This window comes from Dendrobates tinctorius, unplaced genomic scaffold, assembly GCF_039654945.1.
Source record: "Dendrobates tinctorius isolate UK_male_01 unplaced genomic scaffold, ASM3965494v1 ptg000058l, whole genome shotgun sequence".
Classification (NCBI taxonomy): Eukaryota; Metazoa; Chordata; class Amphibia; order Anura; family Dendrobatidae; genus Dendrobates; species Dendrobates tinctorius.
This window is the reverse complement of record NW_027361726.1, coordinates 24,219,179-24,242,162: the sequence shown is the minus strand read 5'-3', so window position 1 is coordinate 24,242,162 and position 22,984 is coordinate 24,219,179. Positions and strand designations below refer to the sequence as shown.

The 22,984-nt window shown below is 43.4% G+C and overlaps 1 protein-coding gene across 3 annotated transcripts in view; it reads right to left on the bottom strand.

The window, feature by feature from the left end:
• Positions 1-22,984, bottom strand: part of FOXN3 (forkhead box N3) — a 134,629-nt gene that overhangs the window by 73,277 nt on the left and 38,368 nt on the right. Inside the window, exon 1 of one of the 3 annotated variants that reach the window (XM_073578197.1) lies at positions 3,276-3,559. The exons of the other annotated variants lie outside the window; for them this stretch is intronic. The gene's annotated coding sequence lies outside the window, so the exon portion shown is untranslated. Of the gene's footprint in view, positions 1-3,275; positions 3,560-22,984 lie in introns of those variants that run through there. 3 annotated transcript variants of the gene reach the window in all.

Below are 22,984 nucleotides of genomic sequence, written 5' to 3'. Positions count from 1 at the left end.
TTACACAAATTAGAGAAGCATCACATGATTTTTCGAACAGTGCCAATACTTTTGTCCACCCTCTTTTTTATGTTTGGTGTGGAATTATATCCAATTTGGCTTTAGGACAATTCTGTTTGTGTTTTTTCATTTAAGACAAATTAAATGAAGATAATAATACCAAAGAATGTGTTTGCAATTATTTTCAGGAAGAAACTGAGTATCATCTGACAGAATTGCAGGGGTGTCAATACTTTTGGCCACAACTGTATGTACACAGTGACTGCACCAGCAGAATACTGAGTGCAGCTCTGGAGTATAATACAGGAGGTAACTCAGGATCAGTAATGTAATGTATGTACACAGTGACTACACCAGCAGAATAGTGAGTGCAGCTCTGGAGTGTAATACAGGATGTAACTCAGGATCAGTAATGTAATGTATGTACACAGTGACTACACCAGCAGAATAGTGAGTGCAGCTCTGGAGTGTAATACAGGATGTAACTCAGGATCAGTAATGTAATGTATGTACACAGTGACTACACCAGCAGAATAGTGAGTGCAGCTCTGGGGTATAATACAGGAGGTAACTCAGGATCAGTAATGTATGTACACAGTGACTACACCAGCAGAATAGTGAGTGCAGCTCTGGGGTATAATACAGGAGGTAATTCAGGATCAGTAATGTATGTACACAGTGACTGCACCAGCAGAATAGTGAGTGCAGCTCTGGGGTATAATACAGGAGGTAACTCAGGATCAGTAATGTATGTACACAGTGACTACACCAGCAGAATAGTGAGTGCAGCTCTGGGGTATAATACAGGAGGTAATTCAGGATCAGTAATGTATGTACACAGTGACTGCACCAGCAGAATAGTGAGTGCAGCTCTGGGGTATAATACAGGAGGTAACTCAGGATTGGTAATGTATGTACACAGTGACTGCACCAGCAGAATAATGAGTGCAGCCCTGGAGTATAATACAGGACGTAACTCAGGATCAGTAATGTAATGTATGTACACAGTGATTGCACCAGCAGAATAGTGAGTGCAGCTCTGGAGTACAATACAGGATGTAATTCAGGATCAGTAATGTAATGTGTGTACAGTCATGGCCAAAAGTTTAGAGAATGACACAAATATTATATTTTCACATGATCTGCTGGCCTTTGGTTTTTATGTGTGTTTGTCAGATGTCTTTATCACATACAGAAATATAATTGCAATCATATTATGAGTAGCAAAAGGTTATATTGACAGTTAGAATGAGTTAATGCAGCAAGTCAATATTTGCAGTGTTGACCCTTCTTCTTCAGGACCTCAGCAATTCTCCCTGGCATGCGCTCAATCAACTTCTGGATCAAATCCTGACTGATAGCAGTCCATTCTTGCAAAATCAATGCTTTTATTTTGTCTGAATTTGAAGGTTTTTGTTTGTCCACCCGTCTCTTGATGACTGACCACAAGTTCTCAATGGGATTAATATCTGGGGAGTTTCCAGGCCATGGTCCCAAAATCTCTATGTTTTGTTCCCTGAGCCATTTAGTTATCACCTTTGCTTTATGGCAAGGTGCTCCATCATGTTGAAAAAGGCATTGCTGATCGCCAAACTGCTCTTGGACGGTTGGGAGAAGTTGCTCTTGGAGGACATTCTGGTACCATTCTTTATTCATGGCTGTGTTTTTAGGCAAGACTGAGAGAGAGCCCATTCCCTTGGCTGAGAAGCAACCCCACACATGAATGGTTTCAGGATGCTTGACAGTTGGCATCAGACAAGACTGGTGGTAGCGCTCACCTGGTCTTCTCCGAATAAGCTGTTTTCCAGATGTCCCAAACAATCGAAAAGGGGATTCATCAGAGAAAATTACTTTACCCCATTCCTCAGCAGTCCACTCCCTGTACCTCTTGCAGAATATCAGTCTGTCCATGATGTTTTTCCTGGAGAGAAGTGGCTTCTTTGCTCCACTCCTTGAGACCAGGCCTTGCTCCAAGAGTCTCCGCCTCACAGTGCATGCAGATGCACTCACACCTGCCTGCTGCCATTCCTGAGCAAGCTCTGCCCTGCTGGTAGCCCGATCCTGCAGCTGAAACACTTTTAAGAGACGGTCCTGGCGCTTGCTGGTCTTTCTTGGGCGCCCTGGAGCCTTTTTGGCAACAAGGGAACCTCTCTCCTTGAAGTTCTTGATGATGCGATAGATTGTTGACTGAGGTGCAATCTTTCTAGCTGCAATACTCTTCCCTGTTAGGCCATTTTTGTGCAGTGCAATGATGACTGCACGTGTTTCTTTAGAGATAACCATGGTTAACAGAAGAGAAACAATGATGCCAAGCACCAGCCTCCTTTTAAAGTGTCCAGTGGTGTCATTCTTAATCATGACAGATTGCTCCATTAACACAGGTGTGGGTGTTGATGAGGACAGGGCTGGAGATCAATCACTGAAACATGTTAGCTGGTCCTTTTAAGGCAGGGCTGCAATGATGTTGAAATGTGTTTTGGGGGATAAAGTTCATTTTCTAGGCAAATATTGACTTTGCAAGTAATTGCTGTTAAGCTGATCACTCTTTATAACATTCTGGAGTATATGCAAATTGCCATTAGAAAAAATGAAGCAGTAAACTTTGTAAAAATTAACATTTTGTTATTCTCAAAACTTTTGGCCATGACTGTACACAGTGACTGCACCAGCAGAATAGTGAGCGCAGCTCTGGAATATAATACAGGGTGTGACTCAGGACCTGTGCTAGATTTGTAATAAATTGTATATGTGATTTTTAAGGGGAATCTGTCAGTAGGATCAACCCTCCTAAGCCATCTATATGAACATGTAGGTCATACCTTGATATCTGGTTTCTGATGTTTTATTCCAGATAAATCCACATTTTTCTTAATATGTAAATGAATTGTTGAGATCTCTGGGCCAGACATAGATCTCCCTGAGGCTCCGCTCCAGAGTTTATTATAAATGACAGCGGGCGTTACCAGTGTGAGACATGTAGAGCAGCAGAGCAGACTGTCAGTCATTACATGTCTCACACTGATAACACCCCATGTGATTTATAATAAGCTCTGGAGTCAGAGTCATCTATGTCCGGCCCAGAGATGTTAATTCATTTACATATTAAAAATGTGGATTTCTCTGGAATAAGAAATCAGATCGCAGCTATCAAGTTATCATTTTATTCAGCCTCCTATGACCTACATGTCCATATAGACAGCTCAGGAGGGGTGATCCAACTGAGATTCCTTTTCACTTGAAGATTTTCCAAAGCCCCTTAAGATTGTTGTTCGTACCTTCACTCGTCTCTTCCACCTGTGCTCCTTTCTCATATTGTGATGGGACAATTCCACATTCCCAGTGTCGTCTTGAAGGTCTACAGGACAGGCTGCGGCATTGCCGAGTGATCCCCGGGACTGTATACAGTTCACTTGGCTTCGCGAGTTTCTTCTGGGCCGGGCAAACAACAAGCCTGTATGTCCGATATCTCCACCATCGTCAGTAGACGCAGCAAACAAGTGTTAACAGATCCCCGAAGGCCTGGGACAAAAACGAGTCCTCCAAAACATGTCGCCTGTGAGTGTCGCTGGAAGACGTCAGCAGCTGCACAGCGTCACGTGCTTCCAATAACCAGTTTGGTGAGGCTGGCTGACATCAGCGAGCCGCCTGAGCTTCCTGTGGATCTCTCCACACCCTGCTGCCACAATGTGCCTGGGCAAGAGAGTGCAGCCAGCCCCCCGCGTCCGTGCTAAGAATACAAAACATAAAACAGAACTGCCCCTAAAACGGAGGTGGAAGTTAGATGACTGGGCTTGTTGGGACTTGCAGTTCGACAAATGCTAGGGGCTCAGAGAGCAGGACACCAACAGAAATTTAACAGCCACGCCTGAAGTTTAAGATCTGCAACTTTCCAACATATATTGTGGCTCAACACCCCAACATTGTCAAGATCTCTGCTTCCTGTGGGGGAATGGAAACTTCACGCAGAGGCTGAAACCGAAGCAGATCTATTAACTCATAGCTGACGATTTGCTGCAATGTATCAGTGTATAGACATTGGAAATGATACTATATGTTGTAAGATGCAACATCTGTAACCTCACTCACTCTCCACGGACCCTCAGCTCCCCGCACAGCAGCCAATAGAAAAGACTGTCTTGGGAAGGAGCAGATCCTCGGTACTACATGACTGTACAGCGGAGAAAACTACTGGTGCAGGGGATGTAAGAAGGAACTATACAGTTGCTAGAGGGAGAAGGAGATTGATTCTGCCTAGAGCCCACCTGTGGCAACACAGATCAATAGCACTAAGAGGCATACAGATGCACAAAAAATTTTTTTTTTTTTTTTTTTATATATATATATATATATATATATATATATATATATATATATAACACCACTGCACAGTTTTATAACAATCAGCTTCTCTACATGTCTGACAGCCATTACATTCCATTTGAATTCCAACCAGAGTACACCTCATTCTACTTAATGTGCTTCTGATTAGGTGATCAACTGAACCAAATCTTATTTAATGAAGGAAAGTATAAAAAAACCTTCTGTGGTGTTCACAATCCTCTTGCAAAAGGACAAGCGGGATGGCAAAACAAGTGCTAGTAATATCCCAAGAGTAATAGGAATGAAAAAATAACTTTTAACCATGCCAAAGGAATTGAAAAGAAAAGTCTTGAGTGAGGAAAAGAAGGGCTCAATTCTGGCTTTACTAGCAGAGGGATACAGTAAGCGTCATGTAGCCTCCATCCTTAAAATTTCTAAGACAGCAGTCCATTACAACGAAGTCAAGCAGCAGACATTGGGGACAACAAAGCTACAGACCGGCAGAGGGTGAAAACGACTGTCCACTGACCGGGATGACGTCATCTTATTTGAATGTCACTCAACAACCGCAGGATGACATCAAGTGACCTACAAAAGGAATGGCAAATGGCAGCTGGGGTGAAGTGCACAGCAAGAACAGTTCGTAACAGGCTCCTAGAGGCAGGTCTCAAATCATGTAAAAGGTAGAAAAAAAGCCTTTAATCAATGAGAAGCAAAGGAAAGCCAGGCTGCAGTTTGCCAAAGACCATAAGGATTGGACCATCGAGGACTGGAGTAAGGTAATCTTCTCTGAAGAGTCTAATTCTCAGCTCTGCCCAACACCTGGTCGTCTAACGTTTAGACGTATATCTGGAGAGGCGTACAAGCCACAGTGTCTTGCACCCACTGTGAAATTTGGTGGAGGATCGGTGATGCTCTGAGGATGCTTCCGCAAGGCTGGAATTGGGCAGGTTAATCTTTGCGAAGGACGTATGAATCAAGCCGCATACAAGGTTATCCTAGAAAACCACTTGATTCCTTCTGCTCAGGCAATGTTCCCCAACTCTGAGGACTGGTTTTTCCAGCAGGACAATGCGCCATGCCACACAGCTAGGTCAATCAATGTGTCGATGAAGGACCACAACATCAAATCCCTGTCATGACCAGCCCAATCTCCAGACGTGAACCCCATTGAAAACCTCTGGAATGTATTCAAGAGGAAGATGGATAGTCACAAGCCATCAAACAAAGAACTGCTTACATTTTTGTACCAGGAGTGGCATAAGGTCACCTAAAAGCAGTGTGAAAGACTGGTGGAAAGCATGCCAAGACGCATGAAAGCTGTGATTAAAAATCATGGTTATTCCACAACATATTGATTTCTGAACTCTTCCTGAGTTAAAACACTAGTGTTGTTTCGAAATTATTATGAACTTGTTTTCTTAGCATTATTTGAGGTCTGCAAGCACTGCATTTTTTTTGTTATTTTGATCATTTCATATTTTCTGAAAATAAATACAAAATTTAGAGCTTGAAAATTCGAAGACATGTTGTCAGCAGTTTATAGAATAAAAGGGCAATTTACATTTTACTCAAAAATATACATAGTCACAAATATATACACACATAAGAAAACAGCCAAAATCTGTCACTGGTCACCACTGTCTCTAGAGGCAATAAGCAGTACTGAGCTTTGAATCCTTCCCCGACACCCCCGATCCCCCCCATTAACCTACAGACTTTCCTGCCTGAAGCAGTTATTGCAAACATTGTGAGTGACGGAAACAAATACCCAGTCCTCCGCGCCTTTACCTGACCTACTTGTGTTTTCGGTAGCGATCAGTATACATTAGTGAACCAGGATGTTTTGGAAGTTGATGAAAGCCTTTAGGGTATGTGCACACGTTGCAGATTAGTGTGCGGAATTTTCCGCATGGAATCTTCAGAATCCGCAGGTCAAAATGCCTGCGTTTTTACACCTGCGGATTTAGTGTGGATTTCCCCTGCGTTTTTACACCTGCGGATTCCTATAATGGAATGGGTGTAAAAACGCTGCGGAATCTGCACAAAGAATTGACATGCTGCGGAAAATAAACCGCTGTGTTTCCCCATGGAATTTCCCGCAGCATGTGCACAGCGGTTTTTGTTTTCCATAGGACAACATTGTACTGTACATCACTTGGAAAACTGCTGTGGATCTGCACACGAATCCGCAACGTGTGCACATACCCTTAATGTGTGCTCATTGATGTAAGCACGGGGAGTTCAGCACACAAAGCGATTTCTTTTTTTTTTTTTTTTTTGCTTTTTGTTATGGATTTTTCATCCTATTCCTTCAGAGACTTGAAGTGGAGCTCGGGTATGAAGAAACTTTGCAGAATATATTATGGAGGTGCTTGTGCCTATTCGCTGAACTTTAGATGAAATATATTATTGCATCCCTACCTCATACAGATATATTATTTCCAGTATAGGCTCATCCAGAGCTGCAATCACAGTACTTCTGGTTTCTATTGGAAACAAATTGTGGTTTATCTCGACCCTGCTGTCAGTCCTACAACTACAAAAAGCTGACAAGAAAACCTAGGGCCAGGCAGTCATGTGATTTCTATTGCCTCCAGACACCCTTCTGTCCCTCTCCTCCAAACCCCTGTGTGCCTCTCCTCCAGACCCCTCTGACAGACACTTATCTCCTCAAGAATCATAGTGTTAAGCATTTTACATTTAAACCTTCTCCTCCAAACATCAGCTTTCATTTTAGGCGGAGAGTTCAGAGGCTGAGGCAATGTTCCATACCCCATACAGCCTTCATTTACAGCAGGATGGATGAGCTGCTCTATTTTCTGTATACCAAGTGCTCCTCGTACATACAGTTGTATTAAAGTGTTCACGCTCTTTCCGATTTCCTCTTCTTTTGCATGTTTGTCACACTTAAATGTTTCAAATCACCAAACAAATGTAAATATTAGACAAAGATAACACAAGTAACCACAAAAATGCAGCTTTTAAATGAATGTCTATTATTAAGGGAAAAAGAAATCCAAACCTACAGGGCCCTGTGTGAAAAAGTGATTGCCCCCATAAATGTAATAACTGGGTGGACCACCCTTAGCAGCAACAACTATAATCAAGCATTTGCAAAACTGGCAATGAGTCTTTTACAACGATCTTGAGGAATTTTGGGCACTCATCTTTGCATTGTTGTAAATCAGCTACATTGGAGGTATCCGAGCATGAACCGCCTGTTTAGGCTAAGTGCACACGTACCAGAACTCTCGCGGAAATTACCGCGAGAATTCCGGAATTCCAGTCCGCGGGAAAACCGCATTTTAAATTCCCGCGATTTTCCCGCGGAAAAACTAGCATTTTGCAAGCGTATTTAGCTTGCAAAATGCTAGCGTTCTCCAAGCGATCTGTAGCATCGCTGGGAGAACTGATTGACAAGTGTGACCAACTTTTTACTACTGAGGCTGCCTATGCAGCATCAGTAGTAAAAGATAAAATGTAAAAAAAAAAAATAAAAAATGGTGTTATTCTTACCCTCCGACGTCCCGCGCATCCGTTCCCAGTAATCCTTTGCGAAAATGCCCGCGATGACGTCAGTTCTCGCGGGATCGCGATGTCTCGCGGTTATTCGCGATGACGTCGCGCGAATGACCGCGAGACTTCTCGATCCCGCGAGAACGGACGCCATCGCGGGCATTTTCGCAAAGGATTACTGGGACCGGGAGCGTGGAGAGAGGCGGGAAGGCTGCGCGGGACGTCTGAGGGTGAGAATAACAATATTTTTTATTTTTAAATTCTATTTTTTACAGGGATATGGTACCCAAAGCCCGGAGGACAGTCTCCTTTCCTCCGGACCATGGGTACCATCCGCCTTTGTTCTGCTTACTTTCCGCATGGTGTGCACAGCCACATGCGGGAAGTAAGCGGAACAATGCATTCCTATGGGTGCGGGATCGCCGCGATTCCGCAAATTAATGAGCATGCTGCGGTTTTTACCGCGAAACGATTCCGCCACGGTAAAAACCGCAGCATTAGCACAGCATTGCGGAATCCCTTAGGAATGCATGGGATGCTTATTTTTCGCGTTTTCGCGGCAAAATCGCGCGGTTAAAACAGCCGCGGAAACGCGAAAAAAACGCCATGTGTGAACGCAGCCTTAAGGTCATGTCACAGCAACTCAATCGGATTAAGGTCAGGACTTGGACTAGGCCACTCCAAAGTCTTAATTTTGTTTTTTCTTCAGCCATTCAGAGGTGGAATTGCTGGTGTGGTTTGGATCATTGTCCTGCTGCGTAACCCAAGTGCGCTTCATCTTGAGGTCACGAACTGATGGCCGGACATTCTCCTTCAGGATTTTTGTTAAACAGCAGAATTCATGGATCTATTTACCACAGCAAGTCTTTCAGGTCCTGAAGCAACAAAACAGCCCCAGACCATCACAATTTTATTGTTGGTATGAGGTTCTTTTTCTGAAATGCGGTGTTACTTATACGCCAGATGAAATGGGACATACACCTTCCAAAAAAAGTTCAACTTTTGTCTTCTCAGTCCACAGAGAAGTCTACCAAAAGTCTTGGGGATCATCAAGTTTCATGGCAAGATTGAGACGAGCCTTTATATTGTTATTTCTCAGCATGTGGATTTTATCTTGGAAGTCTGCCACCCAGGCCATTTTTGCCCAGTCTCTTTCTTATGGTGGAGTCATGAACACAGACCTTAACTGAGGCAAGTGAGGTCTGCAGTTCTTTGGATGTTGTTGTGGGGTCTTATATGAAGCCTTAAATGAGTCATCCCTGGACTTTTGGGGCAATTTTGGTCGGCCGGCCACTCCTGGGAAGGTTCACCACTGTTCCATGTTTTCACCATTTGTGGATAATGGCTCTCACTGTGGTGCGCTGGAGTCCTTAAATTTTAGAAATGGCTTTATAACCTTTTCCAGACTGATAGATCTTGATTACTTTGATTCTGATTTTTTCCAGAATTTCTTTGGATTGCGTCATGATGTCTAGCTTTAAGTATCTTTTTGTCTACTTCACTTTGTCAGGCAGGTCCTATTTAAGTGATTTTTTGATTGATAACAGTTGTGACAGTAATCAGGCCTGGGTTTGGCTACGGAATGTGAATTCACCTTCCCAAAGATGTGATAAACCACAGTTTATGGTTTAATGGAGGGGCAATCACTTTCACACAGGACCCCTGTAGGTTTCCTTTAATAATAAAGCCCCTCATTTATAAACTAACTTTTGTGGTTACTTGTGTTATCTTTGTCTAATATTTACATTTCTTTGGTGAAACGAATAGGAAGTAAGGAAGGGGGCAAATACTTTTTCACACAAGTGGATCATATAATCAGTCGGGGGGTCTTTATAGTTCAGCTTTGGGTAACTACCACCTGAACTAAGTAATGCACTACCTTTTTTGGCATAGATCAGATCTACCTCTCGGGCCCATTCATCACCTCTCTGTTGTCCAGAATCGCAGAGTGTCTATCAGCTATATCTGCTTCCTCCTCACCCTTCCTAAAGCTCAATGAGGACAAAACTGAACTCCTCATCATTCCTCCATCTCCACCAACTCCCAGACCTGATCCATCAAAGCAATATCATGCTTTCCCCTGTACCGAAAGTCCGCTGCCTCGGAGTAACCATCAACTCTGCCCTCTCCTTCACACCCGCACGTCCAAACTCTTACCACCTCCTCCAAGATGTCTCCCTATCCACCCCCCATCTTCTGGAATTCTGTGCCCCAACATGTCCAATTATTATCCACTACATTCAAACCTTCAGACGGAACTGGAAAAAAACGATCTCTTCAAGAAAGCTAAAGCCTGCAATGACCCCGCAGTCACCTCACCACAGCCTGCAATGACCCCGCAGTCATCCCACCACCAATGCCTCCTCACCACATCCTGCAATGACCCCACTGTCGTGTCACCATCATCGCTGCCACTTCACCACCACTGTAGCTGTCTCACCATCGATGCCACCTCACCACAGCCTGCAATGACCCCACTGTGTCATCTCTCCACCACCGCTGCAACCTCCCCACCACCAGAGCTGCTGCCTCTCTACAGCCTACAATGACCCCACTGTCACCTCACCACCACCCGAGCTGCCACTATTTCCCAAACTCCTGTCTCCTTCCTGATTACCCTGTAGACTGTAAGCCTGGAAGGGCCAGGCCTTCTCCCTTCTGTAACCCATCTGTCATTATAAATCACAGTAAACAGATTAACATCTGTATTTTGTATGTAACCCTCTTCACAAGTACAGCAGCCAGGAATAAATGTTGTTATGCTATCCACAACCTGTCTCCTCCATACATCTGTGATATGGTCTCCTGGTATTTACCTACACGCAACCTTCGATCTTCTCAAGATCTCCTTTTATACTCCCCTTATCACTTCTTCACACAACTGCACACAAGACTTCTCCCGTGCTTCCCCCATACTCTGGAACTCTCTACCCCAACACATCAGTCTCTCACCTACCACAGAAAACTTCAAAAGGAACCTGAAGAGCCACCTCTTCCGACAAGCCTACAACCTGCTGTGATCTTCAGTCCACTGAACCGCCGCATGACCAACTCTACCCTCTCCTAGTGTATCCTCACCCACCCCCTGCAGCCTGAGAGCCTCGCTGGCAGGGTCCTCTATCCTTTTGTACTTGTGTGTGCCTTGTATTGCTTATGTTTATTGTACTTGTCTATGTATGCCCCTTTTTCACATGGAATAAATGGCGCTATAAAAATGAATAATAATAACTCTAAAAATAAATAACTCAAACCTACCTCTCTCTCACACCCAAAATCGCTGCTAAGGGGCAAATGTGGAAGGGGTGTATGAGAGAACGATCGCCCAATAGCTCAGCTCACTATCAGTTAATCCCATGTTAAAAACACTGAAAACACCAACCCTGCGATCGTGTACAGATCTGACTGCTCCACAGACACAAGATTATTGGAAATTTCTCAAAAAATTGTTGAGACTTTCCAACTAATAGGTGAAGTTGGCAGAAAAACATTCTACAGCTTCTGGGTGACGCGCCATTAATGTGCATATTGGCTTATCATCCATGCTAGATCAACAGGGAAGAGGGAGGGAAACGTCTGATAGACGGCTTCAACATCGCTCTCAGCTATTAGAGGAAAAAAGGATCAGATGGAGCGAAGTCCAACCTGTGGGATCCTTTTTTCTCCAAAGACTTGAGTAAATGCTGCAGAGATCTGGGGCGCCAGGGGCCACACGACCGCTCCTACCCAGTGTAGAAAGTCAACATGTGAACCTGCAGGGGTGATAATAGACGTCATAATCTGTTGATGGATGTTCATTCAGGGCGATAAGTGACGATAACGAGATCTTGGCGTTATCAGAGAAGGAAGTCAAATACAGGATTAATCTCCAGAGAATCATCAATTGATCTGCGGATACAGATATTGATGAATCACTTAACCGCTCGTCCTGTCCTACATAAAGAACGCTGCACCCCCCTATAATTACTATTAGCCATGCTCACATATCTGAGGACTCGCTACAATGTATCAGTGTGTACAATCCCCTGTGGTCAACAGAACACATCTATGTGCACACGCTGCGGTTTTGGCTGCTGCGGATCTGCAGCAGTTCTGCAGACAGTGTACAGTACCATGTAAGTCTATGGGATTTACAATCCGCTGTGCACATACTGCAGATTTTTAACTGCGGAAAAGCTGCGGCTTTGAATCCGCAGAAAGAATTGACATGTCACTTCTTTTCTGCGGATTCTGCTGCGGTTTACCATCTATTCCATTGTCCAGGTGTCAAACCGCAGGGGAAAACCGCTGGCCGATCCGCAGGTCATTTTACCTGCGGTTCCGAGGGTAGTGCAGACCAGGAGTGCACAAGCCGCGATGCTATCCTGCACCACACCCGTCTGGCCTCAGACATGACGGCTGCTGCCATGTATTTTCCATGCCAGAGAGAAGTGGTGCCACATTGTACTCCTCTTCTCTGCACCATCTTATGGTGCCCCATGCGCCTCTCTGGGATCCACATGAATTGGCAGAATATTGGACTGCTGACCCTAGGGGCACCCCAAAAAGCGGGTAACTGAAGCGGTTATATACGAGTGTGACCATTATTGTAATTTACATAGAATAAAATGGGGGTCACTCGCATTTTGGGGTGTGAACGTTGAAGACCATGACCCATAATTTTTCCAAAAAGGTGGGAGTACTTTAGGTCTGAATTCATCCATAGGTGCAAACGTCAAGGCGACCTTACACCAGAGCTAAGTGCGATTGTGATCGCTCATCGCGATTGTCGGCCAATCGCTGGTAATCCTTCACTGAGCAGTCGGACTGGTGGCAGACAATCTGGATCCACCATGTTGGGATTCACGGTTTTAGAGCATCTGTTTTAGGCTTCTCCAATTTGTGAATGACCCCCACTGCTTAACTATAGGGTAATTAACCCATTCAGAGACGTTCCAGCTGATGTTTTTCTTGAAGCCATTTACATGGGCGATGCCAGCGTGCTACTGTATTAGTGCAGTGAAGCTTGTGAAATCCGCCTCTTGGCGCTCGCTCGCTCCTGTAAGAGCCACATGCGGTGCCTTGGCCTCAGGGCCTTGTGAGTTACAATTAAATTCCCTTTAAGTTGTAATAAGACAAAACTAATCTTTGCCCCTCGTCACTTTAATTCCAGGACACACTCCGCAGGTCTGAGCCCACACGGCTTCAGCGTTAACCTTCGCGCTCGTGCTGCCAGCCGCGCACCTTATTTTTCATTTAACCTAATTAAAATGTGTGCCGCTTCCTAATGCCACGCGTGTGTGCGCGCCATCTGGGATGTGTTTCAATTATCACAAAAGTATTCACGTGGGAAACTAGCAACGCAACCAATATGAGCGAAGTGCTGCGCACAGATCACAAAGGAATTATAGGGAATGACAAAAAAACTTTGCATTTCTTTGTTGTTTGTCTACAACTGTAGACACTGCAGTACCATGTCTCCTGTATCTATGTGCATGTATATGCAGATATTAGCAACATATAGAGAATAAAAGTCTACACACCCCTGTTAAAATTACAGGTTTTTGTCATGCAAAAGCTAAAAAAAATTGTTTTTCTTCCCCTTTAATGTCAGCCATGCAATTTGAGAAACAAACTAATAATTTTGGAGGGAGAAAGTGAGAACAAAAACAGTAAAACAATGTGGAAGCATGTGTGTACACCCTCTTATAACTAGGATGTGGTGGTGTTAAGACGCAATTAATCACATTTCCCCTCATGTATATAGTAGTCAGTGCTGGGCCGCCGTCTTTTACAGCGATTCTGATTAACTCCAGACTAAGTGTGGCTGTTCTAGGAGGATTTTTCTGACATTTTCTGGCTTGTAAACAGCTGACAACACAGCAAAGGATCTCACTGTGTAAAGTTATCAGTAAGAAGTATAAAAACATTTCCAAGGCATCAGATATCGCACGGAGCAACAAGAAGTGGCTTACATTTGGCACATCAGGGACATTACCTAGAACTGGACGTCCGTCAAAAATTCAGAGGTAAATCCTACATCAACTCTGCCAAAAGCATGTGGAAAACATGTTATGCCTGATGAGACACAGATGAAATATTTTGGACATAATTGCAACAGGAACGTTTAGCACATAACTAACAACCTGTGTGTTAGCAGAACCCCTCCCCCCATACCCACAGTGAAACATGGTGGAGGCAGCTGCTAGAGTCAAGATGGAGGGAATTAAGAATGTTTCCAAATATCAGATAATTTTGTATTAAAACATCTGCAAAAAAGGTAGAAGAATTTCACCTCACAGCATGACGACGACCCCCAAGTGACCTCCAAATCAGCAAAAGAACAGCTTCACCAGCAGAAGAGAAACATTTCAGAATTGCCCAATCAGATCCCAGAAGTGCATCCAGTGTAAAATTTGTGTTGACCTAAAGAGGGCACTGTACACAGGAGATGCCCCACACAATCTGAAAGATGTGGAGCTGCTGCAAGGATAAGCGGGCAAACATGGTCAATCCTAGATGTGCTGCGCTGACAGACCCCGACCAAAGAGATTGAATGCTTACATAAATTCACATGGGACTGCAACAAAGTAGTGTATGGGTGCTACCGCCGCGCTGTGTCTCTGGTGCTTGCTGCCGCGCTCTGTCCCGATGCTTGCCACGGAGCTCTGTCTGGTGCTGCGGGGGGGCTCTGCCGACATTTTGTGAGAGGCCAGAGCCCCCCGCAGTTCATCCATGCTTTCCTGTGTGGTGGACTCCCAGAAAATAGCCGCCGGGTTGCGGCGTATGCGCAGATGGAGGTCTCAGCACCAAGATCTCGGCTCTGGCCTTTCACAAAATGTCAGCAGATTCCCCCCGCAGCACTGGAAAGAGAGCAGTGGCAAGCAAGCACCGGGGACAGAGCGCGGCGGCTAGCACCCGGGAGCACCAGGGACAAAGCATGGCGGCAGCACCGATAAGGTATATCCGCATTATAAGACACACCCACTCCCCCCCAAAAAAAAAAATTTAGGGGAAAAAAAGTGCGTCAAATAATCCAAAAAATACGGTACATTTGAACTGAGGAAAGGGCAACTTGAAAATGCTTTGCCATCTTCTTATAGCCCTCTTCTGTTTTGTGGGCTTCCACCATTTTCAGAGTGCTAGGCAGCGACTCTGAAGAACTCATATCTGCTGATTTTTGGAACAAGGATAGAGGAGGCTGGGTTTTTATAAAGCTGGGAAATTTGCATCACCTGGCCTTTCCAATGATGGTAGACAAGCCGTAACACCAATAGGCTGATAAAAGGTTTGAAACGTTAATCACAGTTATCTGAGCACACAAATCTCCAAAGGTAAACTTTTGCATCGGCCTAGTTTCTTTTTTGTAATTTTTAACACTGAAAAAAAAAAAAATCACTATATACAGTTGTGTGAAAAGGTGTTTTCCCCCTTCCTGATTTCCTCTTCTTTTGCATGTTTGTCACACTTAAATGTTTCAGATCACCAAACAAAATGTAAATATTAGGCAAAGATAACACAAGTAATCACAAAATGCAGTTTATAAATGAAGGTCTTGATTATTAAGGAAACAAGAAATCCAAACTTACAGGGCCCTGTGTGAAAAAGTGATTGCCCCCCCTTTAAAACATAAATTAACTGTGGTTTATCACATCTTTGGGAAGCCGAGTTCACATTCCCTAGCCACACGCAGTCCATTTTACTGCCTGTTATCAATCAAGAAATAACTTAAATAGGACCTGCCTGACAAAGTGAAGTAGACCAAAAGATCCTCAAAAGCTAGACATCATGCCATGATCCTAAGAAATTCTGGAAAAAATTAGATACAAAGTAATCAAGATCTATCAGTCTGGAAAAGGTTATAAAACCATTTGTAAAGTTTTAGGACTCCAGCAAATCACAGTAAGAGCCATTATCCACAAATTTTGAAAATGAACAGTGGTGAACCTTCCCAGGAGTGGTCTGCCAACCAAAATTACCCAGAGAGTACAGCAACGACTCATTCAAGAGGTCACAAAAGACCCCACAACAACATCTAAAGAACGTATAGTATAAGAAATTCCAGCACTCAAAAGAAGAATATGCAGAAGAAATTTATTTGTACAACAGATTCTCCCAAAATTATGACGTTTCGGTCTACAACTCAGACCTTCATCAGACTAGAGGTATGGAGGCATATGTGAGCATGGAAAGTCCATGGAAGGCAGCCACGATATGTAGCAATATTCTCCTTTTTTTTTTTGGGGGGGGGGGGGGGATCAAGGTCTTGGGAAAAAAGGGAGAAAGTCCTTGTGGGCACATAGTCAGGCGTGCACGCAGCGCTGGCAGGGGGGCTGGGTCCGACTATGTGCCCACAGGGACTTTCTCCCTCTGCCCTGTACTCTATTCCTAACATCTAAAGAACAGCAGGCCTCACTTGACTCAGTTAACCCCTTAACGACCGCCGATACGCCTTTTAATGGCAGCCGTTAAGGGTACTTAAACCACAGCGCTGATAATTCACGGCGCTGTGGAGAAAGTGAATAGCGCCCCCCCAGCGTCGGATTTTCACAGAGGCCTCGGCTGCCGGGGGTAGCTGAGACCCCAGAGAACATGAATCGGGTCGGTTTTGCGATCGCTGTTATTAACCCTATAACGGCGATTACAAAAAAAAAAGTGCCGCGATTTTGCATTTAATTTCTCTCTCTTCTCTGATGTGATCGCACATCAGAGGAGAGAGAAATAGGGACCTGGATCCCCCTCGGTGGTCCTGGGTCCCCTCACGGTGGTCCTGGGTCCCTCCTGTCTCCTCCAGTGGGCGCCGCCATCTTGGTCCCGGAAGAAAATGGCGCATGCGCCCGTCGAATCTGCTTCCCGGCACAGTCTATGCATTCATTTTGATGACTGTGATAAACTATCACAATGATGAAAATAAAAAAAATAGTGACCCCCCCCCCCCCGTTTATACCCCCTTATATACATAAGTATAATGAAATACAGAAAATATTTATTTTCAATTTTCCATTAGGGTCAGGCTTAGAATTAGGGTTAGGCTAAGGGTTAGAATTAGGCTTATGGTTAGAATTAGGGTTAGAAATTAGGGTTAGGATTACGATTATGGTTAGGGTCAGGATTACGGTTAGGGGTGTGTTGGGGTTAGGGTTGGAGCAAGAATTGAGGGTTTCCACTATTTACCAACTTTGAGGGTCTAATTTCTCCTGCTACCCTTGGGAAAATAAAAAAAATTGGTGGGCAAAAAAAAAAAAGGCACTTTTGTGGGAAAAAAAAAAAAAAGATTTTTTTTTTCACGGCTCTGCATTATAAACTTCTGTGAAGCACTTGGGGGTTCAAAGTGCTCACCACACATCTAGATAAGTTCCTTGGGGGGTCTAGTTTCCAAAATGGGGTCACTTGTTGGGGGTTTCCACTGTTTAGGCACATCAGGGGCTCCCCAAATGCAACATGGCGTCCGATCTCAATTCCAGCCAATTCTGCGTTGAAAAAGTCAAACGGCGCTACTTCCCTTGCGAGCTCTGCCGTGTGCCCAAAAAGTGGTTTACTCCCACATATGGGGTATCGGCGTATTCAAGAGAAATTGCACAACAAATTTTGTGGTTCATTTTCTCTTAACACTTGTGAAAAAATTGGTTCTGAAGTAAATTTTTTGCAAAGAAAAGTTAAATGTTAATTTTTCCCTTCCACATTGCTTTAGTTCCTGTGAAGCACGTAAAGGGTTAATAAACTTCTTGAATGTGGTTTTGAGCACCTTGAGGGGTCCAGTTTTTAGAATGGTGTCACTCTTGGGTATTTTCTGTCATGTTCACCCCTCAAAGTGACTTCAAATGTGATGTGGTCCCTAAAAAAAATGGTTTTGTAAATTTTGTAGTAAAAATGGGAAATCACTGGTCAACTTTTAACCCTCATAACTTCCTAATAAAAAAAAAATTTGTTTCCAAAATTGTGCTGATGTAAAAGTAGATATGTGGGAAATGTTATTTAATAAGAAATTTGTGTGACATCTCTCTGATTTAAGGGCATAAAAAAGTTAAAGTTTGAAAATTGCAAAATTTTCGCCATATTTCCGTTTTTTTCATAAATAAACGCAAGTCATATCGAAGAAATTTTACCACAGACATGAAGTACAATATGTCACGAATAAAAAAATCTCAGAACCACCAGGATCCGTTAAAGCGTTCCAGAGTTATAACCTCATAAAGTGACAGTGGTCAGAATTGTAAAATTGGCCTGGTCATTAAGCTGCAACATGGCTCTGTCACTAAGGGATTAAGATCAGTGTTCATGACTCCACCATAAAAAAAAAAAAAAAAGACTGGGCAAAAATGGCCTGCATGGCAGAGGTCCAAGACGAAAACTACTGCTGAGCAATAATAACATAAAGGCTTGTCTCAGTTTTGCCAGAACACATCTTGATGATCCTCAAGGCTTTTGGGAGAATGCTCTGTGGACTGATGAGACAAAAGTTTTTGGAAGGTGTATGTCCTATTACAACTGGCGTAAAAGTAACAGCATTTCAGGAAAGAAACATCATACCAACTGTAAAATATGGTGGTGGTAGTGTAATGGTCTGTTGCTATTTTGCCACTACAGGACCTAGAAAACGTGATGTGGTAAATGGTACCATGAAGTCTGCTGTCTAGCAAAAAATCCTGAAGGAGAATGTCCGGCCTTTTGTTATGGACTTAAAGCTGAAACGCACTTGGGTTATGCAGAAGGAAAATGAATCAAAACACACCAGCAAGTCCACCTCTGAATGGCTTAAGAAAAACAAAATTAAGACTTTGGAGTGGACTAGTCAAAGTTCTGACCTTAGTCTGATTGAGATGCTGTGACATGACCTTAACCCCCTAATGACAGCCAATATGTCTTTTTACTGACCTGAGATATAAGAGAATATCATCCCCATACAGGCGACAATCCAGCAGCTGTCGACTGTCCACTATATCTGACAACTTGCTGTATCACAAACGATCAATGTTGGCACCGTCCATTTGTTTAACTTCTTAGATGCTGCTGTCAAAAGTGACTACATCAAATAAACGGTTAACAGAGTGTGGGGGCTTCCGCTTTAATCTAATTGACACACAGAGATCATGATTGTGTGGTCCTGATGTTTCCCACAGCAATTCATGGCCAAATAGCGGCCTTAGAGTCTCCCGGATATAGCGGCCAGTTCAGAAGTTAGTGACATTTAGGTAGTAAAAAAACATTTTTTCATTCCTGCTATACCACTTTGCATTAATTCCTGAAAATCACCTGAAGGGTTAATAAACTGACAGAAGTTTTCAATATGTCAGGGGGTGCTGTTTTTAAAATGGTATCACGTTTGGGGGTCTCCAATATATAGCACCGTCAAAGTCACTTCAAACCTGGATAGGTCCCTAAAGAAATAAATTTTGTAAATTTCCTCGAAAAAAAATTAAAAATTACTGCTGCATTTTGAAACGTCCTAAAAGGCTAACAAAATAAACTAGTGTTTTAAAAATGGTCCTGATGTAAGGAAGACATGTGGGAAATGATATTTATTAAGGTTTTTGTGTGGAATGACTATCTGGATTAAAGGGATAATCAAAGTTTTAAAATTGCAATTTTTGTTTTTTTATATTTTTGTGAAGTTTCGGATATTTTTGTTTAAAAAAAAAAAAAACACAAACATTTCAACCTAAATTTACCATTATCATAAATTATAATGTGCCATGAAAAAAAACATTCTCAAGATCCATGGGATTTGTTGAAGCGTTCCAGAGTTATCACCACATAAAGTGACATTGATCAGAATTTTAAAAATTGGCCCCGTCACTAAGGGGTTAAAAAGGCGATTCACGCTCGGAAACTTTCCAAAGTGGCTTAATTACAACAATTCTGCAAAGATGAATGGCCAAAATTCCTCCAGAGCGTTCTAAAAGACTCATTGCCAGTTATAGCAAATGCTTGATTGTAGTTGTTTCTGCTAAGTGTGGCCGAACCACTTATTAGGTTTAGGGGGCAATCACTTTCACACATGGTCCTGTAGGTTTGGATTTCTATTTCCCTTAATAAAGACCTTCATTTATAAACTGCATTTTCTGATTATTTGTGTTATCTTTGTCTAATATTTACATTTGGTGATCTGATTTGTGACAAACATGCAATAGAATAGCAAATCAGGAAGGGGGAAAACACTTTCACACAATTGTATATATTTTTTGCTTAAAATACATGGCGCATCTTTAAAATTTAGGACTTTTAGAGATGATTTCAACTTGCTTAACTGTTCACAATAACAGAAATTTTGATGAGGGCTCCACAAACTTTTACATGTCATTGTAATTCTATCCCTAGTCCTTATTTCCATGTAGAAGGTATAATTGTTGACTGCAATTCATCCATGAAGACCACTTCTCTGTACAGTAGATGGTCCCACTGGCTGCTGCCAGTTCTGAGTTGATGGCACTGCTGGTCATCTGATTTTTACAAAACGTAACAGGATATGTCCTTCATCTGCTGCACTAAGTTTCCTTAGCCGATCACTGCGTTTAAGGCCCATTTTTGGTGTCCTCATTGCAGAGAAATCCTGGCAGATACTCATCTATCATGTAATACCATCAGGAGGTGTCTGGTTCCACATTTTTTTCAAGGTCGCCTTGTCACGTCTCTCGTGAATTTGTGAGAATTCCCATCATTTGATAAGTACAGTTTGTATGGCAGCACTGCAGTCAACGTTTTATATATTCCATATTTGCACACGTCCTCGTTACCAGCAGAAACCACTAATTAAGACGACATTGTTTTGATTCGTTTAATCCTGCAGAATTATTGAAGCCGAAACAGAAACAAGCAGAAAATAATCAGCGAGAAGAGAAAAAAAAAATAGATGAGGTCGACATTTCTCCCAAATTCATCAGCGGGATCCAGGAGCGCGGCCGCATCACGCTTATCACAGGTCGAGGGCTTCCTGTCATTGCACAGATGTCATGTTACCAAGGGCAACCAAAGAACACAACGTTCCAGCCTAGATGCAATGTATCCGTTGAAGCAGCAGCAATGGAAAGGGCTCAGTCCCATCCACTTCTATGGAGGAGAAATAACACGACGCCTGTGACCAGAGAGAAAGCCGCCATGTTTTTCTCCTCCTTTACTACTAATTAAGGGGGGGGGGGGGGTCTACACATTCTAGTTGCAGCCTGCAGTGTAAAGAATGGATTCCTGTCTTAGTTTGTAATTTTTATGCTTTCTTGTACATTGTGGGATTTTTTCCACAATGATAAGTTGCAGGGATCGCACAGTGTATAAAGTAACCATTATGGCTCAGTAATACTAACCCTTTCATGCCCAGTGGCCACAAACCCTGATCGTAACTAACTCCGAGGAAAAATGTGGCACTTTGTTTTCTATTTTTGCTTCATTTCTTTAGGTGAAATTGTTTGGAGGGGTTAATTACTATCCATTAAAGGGTCCGCACGGGTGGGGGAGGGGGCAGTCACACATCATTTCCCCCTAGTATTAGAAAAGAAGTGCTATTAAGAAAATCGTCATCTTTTTCCCCACTAACAGATGGGCCTGCGTAATACAGCAGATCTCCCAGTGCACTAAATGCGTGATGAATGTGATATATATGGTCTCTGGTGACGTATTAGTCGCTGACTAATCCTCTATATGGCCAGTGACTGCAACAGCGCCACTTACAGGCCGACACAGAAACCAATATGGCGACATCATGGCACTCATGGACCCACTCCAGCCCCATATTGCATGGAGCAGGTGGAAGCTGCAGGCCAGTACTAGACAAACTTTATAAACCTTTTCTCTCCACGTTAGGTGGAATCTTTAATTATTTTCCTATTAAAAAAAAGGATGTTTAAGATTAGAGTAACATGGCTGCTTTCTTTTAGAAACAGTGCCCCCTCTGACCAAAGGTCGCGTCTTGTATTGCAACAGAACCACACTGAAGTGAATGGAGCTGCAATATCATCCATAGCCTGTAATCAGGTGTGGTGCTGTTTCTGAAAGAAAGCAGCCATGTGTTTTGTACTCTTGGACAACCCCTTTAAATTCCCTCCATAGCAGTGACTTAGTAAAGGTGGGTGCTGTAAAGAACCCCTAAAGCAGACAACTGAACGATTTCCTGCTCCCGTCGAGTCCTCACACAATATTCTGTCTGCAAATCCAACTTCGCTGCCCTCTAGTACATTAGGACCAAACTATGAGCATCAAATCCATATTAACCGCTCTGCTCCTCCCCCATTCTTTAGGTTGGGGACTTCGCTGTTCTGTCCCCCAACTACATGCTTTACACTGACGCTCTGCTCCATTATAATTAGGGAGATATATATATTTAATTTATTCATTTTTTTTTTGTTTTTAATGTATCCGTCTCATAGTTTAAGTAGGAACCAATAAGGAATAGAGCCGACAGTGGGCATGAAGGATGGCTGGGACAAGGACCCCACAGCAATAGTGAAGTCTGCCTCCATATAGGATCCTGTCTTGACAGTAATGGGCCGGCATTCCTGTATGGACAGGTAAATGAGCCGGTTAGGACCCATAAGCAGCGATGTTCCGGTTCTGTGCTAGTCCTGCTCGCACAGCTCATGGCTAAGTATAGTGTAGCACTACAGGTCTCATCCTGGAGGCTAGGACAGGGCACAGGTTTCTGCTGCCTCTAGACAGAAACAAGAATGTTTCCATTCAACGTGGGCAAGCAGAGATCCTGAAAACACAAAGTAATTTAGAAAGTTGCAGAACATCAATGTGCAGAAGGCTGGACCGTCCCTTTAAAAGGAAGCCTCTGGGTCATGTGACCTTGATTCATACCATTTTTTTCCCCGCAGACAGGACGCTTCTTCCATTTTTGATCTTATCCGTAATTGCCGTGTAATCAGGAAGGTGCCGCCCCTCAATACTCCGAGGCGTTGCGCCTCTGTCCGTGGGTAACGAGCCACTAATTGCCGCGATGATCGCGTTATCCAGCGCCACAGATAAAAGACTTCTCCACATGGTTACGTCTCGCGGCTCCGTCACCCCGGTGAGAGATCATTTTTCATTCCGGCACTGAGATGATTCTCAGGAGAGACCATTGTTCAATTATTTCCATATGTGTATGCCAGATAATTAATCAAACGCACAAAACAGATTTCTTTGTGTCCAAACTCGATCCGAGACCAGGCAGCGGAAATTACAGCGCGGGGAGTCA